This window comes from Leptonotus elevatus, chromosome 1, assembly GCF_054856555.1.
Source record: "Leptonotus elevatus isolate MCC_2025b chromosome 1, RoL_Lele_1.0, whole genome shotgun sequence".
In the NCBI taxonomy this organism is placed as follows: domain Eukaryota; kingdom Metazoa; phylum Chordata; class Actinopteri; order Syngnathiformes; family Syngnathidae; genus Leptonotus; species Leptonotus elevatus.
Window position 1 is genome coordinate 6,399,095 of NC_141239.1, and position 12,559 is coordinate 6,411,653.

The following is a 12,559-nucleotide window of genomic DNA, read 5'->3' on the forward strand; positions in this document are numbered from 1 at the left end:
TCTGCCAAAACAACCGTCCAAATGGCCGTTTATTTTCCCCGTAAAACGTTATGGAAGAAAACCGACGTTTCCGACGCTGGGAAAGTACCCTGAATGCACCATTTTGCTTGCGTAGCATTAGCAACTAGCAAATGTGTAGCGTATGTTATTCTGTTGTCCCTGAGCGTCTTTTAAGCTGTTTAATGACACCGCAGTTGGAGTTAACTGTAAAACTAAAGACACGAGGTTAAGAATTACATCCACTGTATATTTAAATACAAAACATGCTTCGTTTTTAAAACATCGCTAGCCTAGTGCTAATACTAAAAGCAAAGGGAGGATCCCATTCAAATGCTAACAGGTAGTTAGCATCGACTTTGGGAGTGTTTTTCCTTCAAGTAACAAATATCCACACACAAATCTTGGGGGAACACAAACCCACAGATGAGATAGCACTACGCAAAAGCACAAATACTTTCCAATGTGTGAAAAACAAGTTATTTTAATTCAATCGCAATTTTCATCTTTGCTCACTTTTAGTGAATACGCCATAGATGCGCAGCACCACACTGCCCCCAAGAGGCCAAAACGCACAGGAACATATTTGTTCTTACTGTTTTTTCAGTTGCTATTATTTTAGTTCATTCTATTATTATTTTACTTTCTTATTGTTTTATTTCATCATTGTCCTTTCAAATTATATTTAAAGTTGATATTTCAAGGATTTTTTTTCTTGTCTTAACACACAATTCCACATGACATGGCACGAAATGCAATCCCCGAGGTCCCACGTTAGCCCAGTAAAACCCAAGACTTGTGAAAATAACACAAGATAAAAATGTATAAAAGAAAAGGTTAATGCTTTACAGCAGTTGTAAACAAGTAAGAATGCTTTGATTATTGACACATAAATCTATACAACCTTGTATACTTCATGACTTTTTGATAAGGTCATACTAAGGACTTGCTATTCAAAGAAGAGAATCTTAATAGCAAAAGTTTGTGCGTAAGTGGCACCCATTGGAAAATAATTGGGGAAGGGGTAATTGTATGCATTATATATATATATTTTTTCAAATAATCGGCAGTTCAATCGGTAATCGCTATATTTTTCTGCCCAAAATCAGTATCGCATCGGCCTAAAAAAGTTAATATCGTTCGGGCCTTAGAATGAAATGTCATCCATAGAAAGAAGCCTCAATCCGAGAAGAAAGTGACGTCATGTCCATGGAAATCAAATTGATTAACTCATTCACTGCCATTGACGGCTAAAGACGTCAACAAGAGCATGAAAACCGAGAAAACATTATTTATTTATTTTTGTACATTTAGAACAGATATAAAATTTGTGATTAATCGTGAGTTAACTAGTGAAGTCATGGGATTAATTATGAAAAATTGTAATGATCTTTTTAAAAGTAATTTTAATTATTTTATTTATTTATTTTAATCTTCTTTTTTAAGAAAATATTATTACACATTAGGGGCGTCAGGCGGTTAAATTTTTAATCATAATTAATAGCATGACTTCACTAGTTAACTCACAATTAATCACAAATTGTATATCTGTTCTAAATGTACAATAATTAAAAAAATCTAGATTTTGTTATCAAAAGTGGGGAAATGTTAAACTAATAGAAATAGTTAAATGAATTTTTTACCTCTATAGCCGTCAATGGCAGTGAATGAGTTAAGTGCTTTTTTTAGCACTTTTGAGAAGAAAGCAAAACACACGGATAAAACAGAGGTCTGAACTGCATGCCCACTTCATTTCCCTTGAAATGATTAATTCAATCTCTGTTAATTAGTAGCCGCACTTGCAAAATGACCTCTGATTCCCGCCTCTCGCGCTCTCAGCAGCTCCAACTGCCTGGCGACACAGTGGCAGAGAGGATGGGAGCGAGAAAAAGAGGGATTAGGGGAAGGGCAATGAAAGACGACAAGGTGGACGGGTTATAAAAGAGTGATAATGAAGCTTGGAGGAGAGAAAAAAATAACAGCATTAAACAAGATTCACTTTTCTCTGCAGCCAGTCAGTCGCTAGCTATAAAAACAGGCCAGCGCCAGACATTTCTATTTTTGTACATATTCTGCCGTTTTTGTGGCCAAACATATGTGAGAGGGAAATTATTTCTCTTGGTGCCTCACAACTGTTCATTATGTATTGACGGCAAGTTTGATTTTAGTGTGCATAACGCATGCTATGTATATAATGTGTTAGATGCCACAGCGTGAGATAGCACGAGTGGCATTGAAAATCCACTCGCTCGTTATTCATTGAGTAGACATCCACAAGCAAACTGAGCCAAAACAAAATGAAATCCCAAAACGGACATAGGATGGATTACCCACAAACATCATTGATGCCTCCTTAGCCAGTTTTCTCTTAAATATTATCATGAGGGCTAGAAAGCTATGAAGTAACTTTGTCCCACGGAATAGATGAAAATCCCCAAAGTAATAATAATAATAATAATAATGTATCAGATCTAAATAGCTCTTTTCTTTCTTGAAACTCAATGGATACATTATTCATGCACTCACGCGTTCACACTGTGGTGGCGGCCCTGGGGCAGGCTGACGGAAGCGTGGCTGCCAGCGTGCGCCTACGGCCCCTCCGACCACCACCAAACATTCGCACCTTCCATACACCGGTGTGAGTGAAGTGCCTTGCCCAAGGACACGACGACACATGACACGGGGAGAGCGGCGATCGAACAGTCGACCTTCTGGTTACTGAACGAACATCTTTACACCCTGAGTCACGGCTGCCACAAAGTAGGGACCATATATAGCAATCCATCCATTTTTGTTATACTGCTTATCCTCATTAGAATGTGGAACTTGCGGGTGTACTGGAACATATCCCAGCAGAAGTTGGTACACCCTGGACTGGACACCTACCAATGTCTACTGAGAGGCAAACGTTGCATGTTGAATTCTCAAACCATAAGTTTGTCGTCTCTAGGGCTGGGTATCGATACTAATATCCTGAATCGATTTGATTTTGATTCATGAGTATTACATTTGATTACATTTTTTATTTGATTCGATTCAATCCAATATCGAATAATATGCATATAATCATGGAACATAAATTATTCCTAAATATCAAGGACATGATTAAAAATTCCACAAAAATTAAATTAAACTGGTCTGTGTTTGTGCACCGGGAGTATCTTTGGCTTTTCCATCCACCTCTAAGCAGTAATGGTAAATATAGCATCTTATTTATTTATTTATTTTTAATGTATTTTTATTTATATTTTTTACACAAAGTATTTTGATGTAAATTTCAACTTTAATGGTGAAATCCAACTTACGCCAGCGTAGGAATGAAATTTGTTCGTAACTCTAGGACTTCCTGTATTTCTGTTCATAAGGGTAATGGGTGTTACAATCGCTTAAATGTTTCACAAATATTGACATCAGCAAGGATAAGATGTAAGTATTATTTTCATAAATTGAATTCAGTAATAGCAAATATAACTTGTAAATATTCAAAATTGTCTTAAAGTGCAATATGTCAGGTCTTTTGTAAATGTAAGAAATTACTTTTTTATTTCTGTGAACAGTAAATTTCAAGAAAACAGCAAGATACAATATACATACATACATACATACATATAGAAAGCATTTATTATATTTTCTCATGAGTTTATAGGAAAAATATCCATTAAAATAATCGATTTATGGTTTTACAAATCGATATTGGGCCCTGGAAAGGAACATCGATTCAATAACAATTAAATCGATTCTTTTTTTCTTTTTTTTAACACATCCATCACCGTCTCTGTCATTTTGTGACGTTTTAGCGACATTTGAAACTCGCAAATTAACTGGAAATTTGGGTCAAATTCATTGAAGCCGGTCTGTCCTTTTTTTTTTTAATCCTAATTTGGTTATTTAAACAATGGATGAAAATGTTTATTTTTCTTTATTTTTTTAATTTAGAATATGTTGTAATTATTTGACATTTTTCTTCAGTCCACGTCATCACTCTGATGTGTTGAATGGATGGATGATGGGTGGATGGATAAATGGATGGATGGGTGGGGGATGGATGGACGGATGGATGGATGGGTGGGTTGGTAGGTGGAAGGATGGATGATGGATGGTGTTGGGTTGTAAGATGGATGGATGGAGTAAGGTGGGTGGTTGGATGGATTGGTTGCGTGGGTAGGTGGGTGGATGGATGGATGGATGGATGGATGGATGGATGGGTGGATGGATGCATGCTTTGCCTTGCCTATGAATCATTTCAATTTGATCAGATCTCTCTCTGACTGCTCTGGACTCCAGTCCGGACTACTGCTCATTGGAAGTGCCATATATAAAGGTATGTGTTACTGTAACTCGAATCCATATCGCTGATATCATGCTGTTTCTTTTTAGACAGCAATGTAGTCGCGACTGAAAAAGGTTAATACTGGCACCACATTAACAAAAGAATTAGTGATTTGCTTTACCAGTGAAAATAACTTTGTGATATCGTTAAGTACTGCGGCCCAACAATTAGCCATGCTGCTAAACTGATTTGCAATCTGCTATTCATAGTCCATCCTTTCATTTGTGCCCAGTACACAGCACATAATCAGCGCTAGTTATGATGTTTCCTTTCCTGCGTTTAAAATCATTCATCTCTTTCTTTCAAATGCATACAAATACAGATGTTTGTAGGTGAGCGCAGAATGCTACATGAAGGAGGAAACATGTTGTGAATATTCTGCTGTTATCAAACTACGGTACTCAGCGTTAATGAAAGATGAGCATTTGCTTCACCCCCCGATGTGACCACAGAGTTTCAACACCAGCTGCTATTTGTTCTAGTCCCTCTTTCCACGCCTGTTTTGCTTTGAAGAGGATCCTTTTAAAAGCTTTCAAATACTAAATTGCTGTCACCGAGACACAACCAGAATCCAAATTTACTAAAGAGGGTGGGGGGTATCTGTGGTGATATTATAACATCCACACATGCAAAAAATAAATACAATAAATTAACGGATACAAAAACTTTAGCCGTTGAACCCCTAGTTGGAATCAGTATTGTGAAATAGTTAGAGGAAGCCTAAACACAGATATTGTATTTCTTCAAATAGAGGCCCCATACCATTGTACCTTCGAAAACAAATGTACAGAACACGTGTTTTTTTTCCCAGAGCTGGGCACGTCGGTTAATCGGCAATTCCCGTCTTTGACGACGCCTACCTTGCAGCAAGTGCACAATGACACGAAGCCTCGGATAAATACATGGACTGAGCACCGACTGAAGCAGGTTTGCATCCGTCGATCAGAGAGAGGACGTAAGGTCTTTCTCATTCCGTGTATTTTTGCGAGCCTTCGCGTCATAAAGCATTCGCCAAATATGCGGAAGAACGCACCAAAATGTGGGCATCGTCATAGACGGGTATTGATGATTAACGGCTCTGCTCTTTTAATTACTATACTATACTATACTATATTTGGCAAAACAAAATTATGATACTCATTTAATCGTCCGGTTAATTAAAAGAATACATACACTCAACAAAAATATAAACGCAACACTTTTGTTTTTTCTCCCATTTTTTATGAGATGGAACTCAAAAGATCTAAATCTTCTTGAACATACACAATATCACAATTTCTCTCAAATATTGTTCACAAACCAATCTAAATCTGTGATAGTGAGCACTTCTCCTTTGCCGAGATAATCCATCCCACCACACAGGTGTGCCATATCAAGATGCTGATTATAGACACCGTGATTAGTCCACAGGTGTGCCTAAGACTGAACACATTAAAAGGACACTCTGAAAGGTGCAGTTTTATTTTATTGGGGAGGGGGGTCTGGGGACTCAGAAATACCAGTCAGTACTGACTCAGAAAACCAGTCTGACTGAAAAAAAAAGAGAGGCACTGTCCTAACACAAATGTACAATTTATTGAACATTAAAAACAAATTAATTAATGCCGCATTTTTTGATGCTAAGCTGACAAAGCAAGAGGGTTTACAGTTTATGAAAGTGCTCTTGCTGCCTGTACACAAACCCGCCCAAAAATGTCTGCAAAACATTGAAACCTACGTGGACCGAAGGATTCATCTCACTGCTGTCATTGCATTTTAGCGAAAAAACGCTGATCCTGCTCCTATTCCACCTGCAGCGACAGGGCTCTCCAACGAGATGGGTTATAATAGTTGTTTTAAAACAATAGGATTTATATTCGTACCAAAACTGTGCACACACGCACAAACACACACTAACATACGATCTTTTCTACCAAGCGCTATTCCCTGGAAATTACTGTCATGTCAAATAGACGCTTCTCATAATCCTATCAAAAGTGATGAGAAACCTTTTAGATTCACCCTGATTTGAAACCTACTCCCTTGCAAAGCTATGTTGTGTCAAAAAAAAAATCTTTTACTTACCATTATCTTTAAAGAAATTTTAAATTTGCATAATGCAGGGACATAACTTAACAGATTCAAAATCAATCAAGAAGAAAATGTCTAAGCGGATTACTGTGATGACATAAGTAAATTTTTACAGTACGTAAGTAGCTGTTAAGGAGGATAGACATAGATAATAACATAGACAAGCTCTTCAGTTATGACGTTTATATTTAACTGGCTATGCATTTCTTTCAAATGTTATAATGCCATCCATCTTCTACCGCTTATCCAGGGTCGGGTAGCGGGACAGCAGCTTTAGCAGGGAAGTCCAGACTTCCCTCTCCCCAGCCACTTCAGCCAGCTCCTCCGACGGGATCCCAAGGCGTTCCCAGGCCAGCCGGGAGACATAGTCTCCCCTGCGTGTCCTGGGTCGTCCCCGGGGCCTCCCGCTGGTGGGACATGCTCGGAACACCTCTCCAGGAAGGCGTCCAGGAGGCATTCAAACCAGATGCCCGAGCCACCTCAACTGGTTCCTCTCCCTCCCGGATGACCGAGCTTCCTGCGGAGGAAACTCATTTCGGCCGCTTGTATCCGGGATCTTGTTCTTTCGGTCACGACCCAAAGCTCGTGACCATAGGTGAGGGTAGGAACGTCGATCGATCGAGAGCTTCGCCTTTTGTCCCAGCTCCTTCTTTACCAACACAGACCGATACAAAGTCCGCATCACTGCAAACGCTGCACCGATCCGCTTGTCGATCTCCCGCTCCAACCTACCCTCACTCGTGAACAAGATGTCATGTTTGGTTTCTGTTTTTGGTTGTGTGTCTCCCTTGGTCTTGTTGAGTGTAATCCTGCCCTTCCTCGTGTCAACCAATCCATGCCCTCAGCCACTTGTGTCTTGCCCCAGGTGTGTCTTGTTGTGTCGTTCTTCTCCAGCACCCCTAGATAGACCTTATCAAGGAGGCTGAGGAGTGTGATCCCTCTATAGTTGGAACACACCCTCTGGTCCCCCTTATTAAAAAGGGGGAACACCACCCCGGTCTGCCAATCCAGAGGCACTGTCCCCGATGTCCATGCGATATTGTAGAGGCGTGTCAACCACAAAAGCCCTACAACATCCAGAGCCCTTAGGAACTCCGGGCGGATCTCATCCACCCCCGGGGCCCTGCCACCGAGGAGCTTTCCAACCACCTCAGTGACTTTGACCCCAGAGATAGGGGAGTCCACCTCAGAGTCCCCAGATCCTGCTTCTTTAAAGGGCGACGTGTCGGTGGAATTGAGGAGGTCTTCGAAGTATTCTCCCCACCGATTCTTGACGTCCCGAGTCGAGGTCAGCAGCACCCCATCTCCTTTATACACAGTGTTAATGGTGCACTGAAAGCAGTGCACCATTAACACCATTAACCTCGTGAGACGCCGGATGGTGGACCAGAATTTCTTCGAACCCATCCGGAAGTCGTTTTCCATGGCCTCACCGAACTCCTCCCATGTCCGAGTTTTTGCCTCAGTGACCGCCGAAGCTGCATTCCGCTTGGCCAGCTGGTACCTGTCAGCAGCCTCCGGAGTCCCACAGGCCAAAAAGGCCCAATAGGGCTCCTTCTTCAGCTTGACAGCATCCCTTACCGTTGGTGTCAACCAGCGGGTTCAGGGATTGCCGCCACGACAAGCACCAACCACCTTACGGCCACAGCTCCGATCGGCCGCCTCAACAATGGAAGCGCGGAACATGGTCCACTCGGACTCAATGTCCCCCCGCCTCCCACAAAATGGTTGAGTCCTACCCATAAAAAGTAATCCCATTTGATCTGTTTTTTCTGTAAAATGGTTGGTAAAATGATTGGTTTCCAAGAAGCACATGAATAAGGCGTCTTGTCAAATTGCTCCACTTTGTCACATTCAATATGGCGGAAACATGATTGTATGAGTCAATCAGCGCTCATTACAGAACCTACGTGTATATATATTGCAATGCTAAGGAGTATATCGTGCATGTTACATATCCTGCAATGCCCCTTGATTAAAGGATATGCTTCAGTATATTATGTTGAGTGATACAAATGGTATAGGTATGTAGGAAAAACCTTCGTTCTGTCTAAATTATTTGAAATAAAATTTAAATAAAACACCCCCAAAGACGTGCTACATACTACTATACTATACTATAGACAAGTAAAACTAGTGCATCTTCCTGCATGAAGGAAAGGTTATTTGTACTCATGGATTCCAGGGACAATAAAGCTTGATAGCGGGCCAAGCCAACCATAAAAACGTGCGATTGGGATGAGCTGTCATTGTCAAAGTGATTAATTACACATTTAATGAGTAATTAAGTGACATATTAGGAGGGTCTTGATAGCTTTTCTTCTTCATCACACTCAAGCAAGAGTTAAAGCCTAAGAACACGGAGAAAAAAACGGTTGTAATGGAAAATTTATAAAAAACCTTCACTGGATTATGATCTAAAAGTAGTGAAATTGAAACGTGTTTCACAAGTAGGGCACTGGACAACATTTCCATGATTGATGATAGTGCGAACCTTCACACTTATTTCACGTCATTAAGATATATCCTCGTAGCAGAGCTTTGTTATTACCTTTAAAGTTGTATCCCTCCATTCCACGTCTGTGCTGTTATTACAAAATATTAACCCTGTAAAAACATATATACACCTTGAAACAAGAGTTTAAAAGGGCCAGAAAAGGACACATCAGATTGTGGAGGAGTTGCGTGTCAGGTTAAAGGTATGAGATGAACCGGAACTAAATTAGCCTTAGAAGCAAAATCAAACGGCCCTCGTTTTTTTTAACCAGCATTGAGGTCCATACATCCTCAACTGGGATTTATTTTGCTGGACAGAAACAGCAGAAGATAATCAATAATCTCTCCCGCCTCCTGGGCAAAAATGAACTTAAAGCAGACAACCAGCAGATTTAATTTCTCTCACGAGGTTCAAGCGTGGAAGCTCATTAGACCAACACACCTTTTGTTAATTACTCCCAACATGACCGCTTTGTAACACCCACATAAAAGAACAAAAAGCAAATTGTTTGTGTTCTTTACTAATGGTGAGATTTCCAAACAAATCTATCACCGAAGCACCTAATTAAATTGACTCCACACTCTTGCTCCATACTGCTTCGGGTACGCATTGAGCAGAGTTTAACTCCTTAAGGTTTTTATTAGTGTGTTGTTGCAGATTCGCTGGATAGATGCAATGCAGAGTCGGGTTTAAGTATTTCTTCGAACCAATATTTAGTTTTGTGATGATAAAAAACTCACAAGCCTACTCTTATGAGCAGAAGTGAGCAGCAATGACCATATCCAAAAAGTGTCTGAAAGTCCTTGTAGAGAGAAAATAAATGTCTTTAAAATTTGACACACTACAGACAAGAGTGTTACTAAGAACCCTGCCAAAATTTGAAAGTATAAAATAATAAGCAGCCGCACCAGCTCAAAGTCCCCGCCGGATATGTTGTGCATGCACTCACAGCCAATAACGAGGCACTCTAAAACAGCCAGTGGACTAGCCAAAGGAAAAATGCACTTTTAGGGTGATAATGCTAAATGCACTAAATTGATATTCGCCTGATCCAAATGGAGGCTCTCAAGTTCTTACATAATGGGAAACCCAAGTACGTCACTGGGAATTAAATGTTCACAATAGTTTTCAGCAATTACCGGTCCAGGTGTGCTGAGAGGAGGTTGTTTCATACAACCCCGTTGAGTGCATCTGGGCTGTAATATGTATTGAAGTCGCTGTTTCCTATGTAATCGTATGCCTGTTTGCTGAGGGTTTTTTTCCCCTCCACACGCAAACTGTGCTCCTTCCTCACAAGACCATAATCTGGGGCAGATTTTTTTCCCATCCCACATTCTTATGTTTCTTTTTCATTTGAGAAATCCCACCAGGCCTCCGATTCTGTCTCCCTTTGTTGGTCATTGTTTTTTTTTGTCTCTTGGAGAGGGTGTAACTGTATTCAATTTATTTGCAATTTGTGGTACAATGATAATACAGCTATTCTGATTGTGATCATTTACAAACCTGTATAATGTATTTACAGTAAGGCTGTCAGGCGCTAAATTTTTTTTTACTCGTAATTAATCTCTTGACTCATAAATTTTATATCTGTTATTTGTAAGACAATAAAATGTACAATGAATTTTTCATACCCGTGTTAATAAAAGTGGGAAAAAAATTAAACTAATAGAAATATGGCTGCATATTTTAGTCATTGATACAGTCATTTTATAATAATTCATAAAACATCAAACATAAAAAGATGGTGTTCCCTCGCAATAACGCGGGTCACTTTTTATGGCCTCACTATTTCGCTGATTTTTTTAGTGCAATTTTGCATGCATATTTTTTTAACATTAATGTACATATTTTCTAAAATATATGAAGGTTTGAACATTGGGAATATTTAAACGAGAGAAATGTGAGAAAATGTAAATGCCTTGATGAGAAACGTGAGGGGTTTTAGAGCCATAAAACATTATAATAAATGTAAAACATAAACAACTTTGCAGATTTATTATATTTATTCCTGGTAATTTTTGGAACCTAACCCCAGTGTAAAAAGGGGGAAAACTGTACTGTAAAAAAACAAGTGTGATATTGATTTGTGTTCAGGTTATTTTTCTGCCACTAGATGGCATAAATGCCATCTAGTGGCATTTATGCCATCTAGTGGCAGAAAAAGTGGCAGACAACTTGACCCCAGTTTCCACAAATATATACATTATTATTAAATGGATTCCTGGTCATTTTTTATGTAGACGTGTCTGTTGCGTTGCGCCTGGAATTCCCCCAGTACAGGCTTTCCAAATAAGGGATGGATGGTCATTAATCGCACGTTTAAAATTGTTTTGTGTCATTAAAGGAACTTTGAACTCAAAATTAACGCAGACAAATCTCTGACTTCATTTGACATGATCTCTAAAATACACCAGATGTTTATGTGTAGTCGAGCGATACTGAGCTACCTGAGAACCAAAGTTAAGAGCAATTTCATTGTTCAACGCGTCCTCTCACTCCCACATGGCAAATGGCCGCTTGAGAAATCCCTTTGCGACACGGTTGAATGTAAACGCGGAGGAGAGATGAATCGGTGGTCTCCCGCTGAGAGTTGTCAGGTGGATCTTTTAACACCTCAGGAAGAGGATACATCAGCATAACAGGAAGCCGTTTTCACACGTACAGTTATCACGTTATGTCCCGTGAACGCAGCCTGTACTAGTTTTCCCTTTTGAAAGAGGATCTCCTCCTGGCTGGCAGTGTCTTAAATTCAGAGTTAGTGTCGGGGCAAATAATGACGCACAATGGCAAGCAGGCGCTGCGGGGCTCGGGGGGTGGGGGGCTGGGGTTGGGTGGGGGGGGGGGGGTTGTGAGGTGTGTTTGAAAGGGAAACTATCAATTGAGAACACACAGTAGGAGACAACAGCTACCCGCCGGCTATGAGCTCATTACAGGACAAATAAAAGAACTCCTCGGAATATACCTGAGATTTTCTCATCAGGGATCTCACAGCCATAAGCCGGTAAACACCACACCACCACTAACGCTCCTATTGTTGTCTCTTAAAAAGAAAGAAAAAAAGTTTAATATGCTCAGCACATTTATTTTGATTGTAATGATTGTTAATATGACAATATCAGAATGGCATTAGAACATTAGTCTTTTTCCCCCCCAGAACAATTCATAGCTTCGTTTTTAAGAATTCAAAATCGGAATCATCTTTCAGCTGCTCCAGGAAAAGCCTGAGGATTTGCCCAAAGGCACGTTTACGTGCATTTTAAAAAAGGGTAATGAGGATGTTAAAAAAATGATTTCCTGGTAATTTCTGATAAGCGTTCAGTCGTCCAAGGGTCATACCAGCAACACAGCAGTAAAGTGAGAAATGTGCTGATGAATCAAGGCTGCCCATGAACACGAAACAATTTGCTGTCTATGAGAAGGATTATCACCGGACCACATGAGCTTTTTCTGCGGTACGTGTAGCTGCTTGGATATGTTTGCCTTGAAGAATGGCAATGATAATGTGATTGGATGTTCAAATGCAGATGTGTAGAACAAAAAATGTCCTAAACGCAAATGATAACTTTACAGCTGACTTTTGCACTTCCATCAGCTTAAACTATTATTCCAATGAATTGACTTGGCTACTTTCATTAGAATTGTAAAATCATCTCAGTATCAACCCA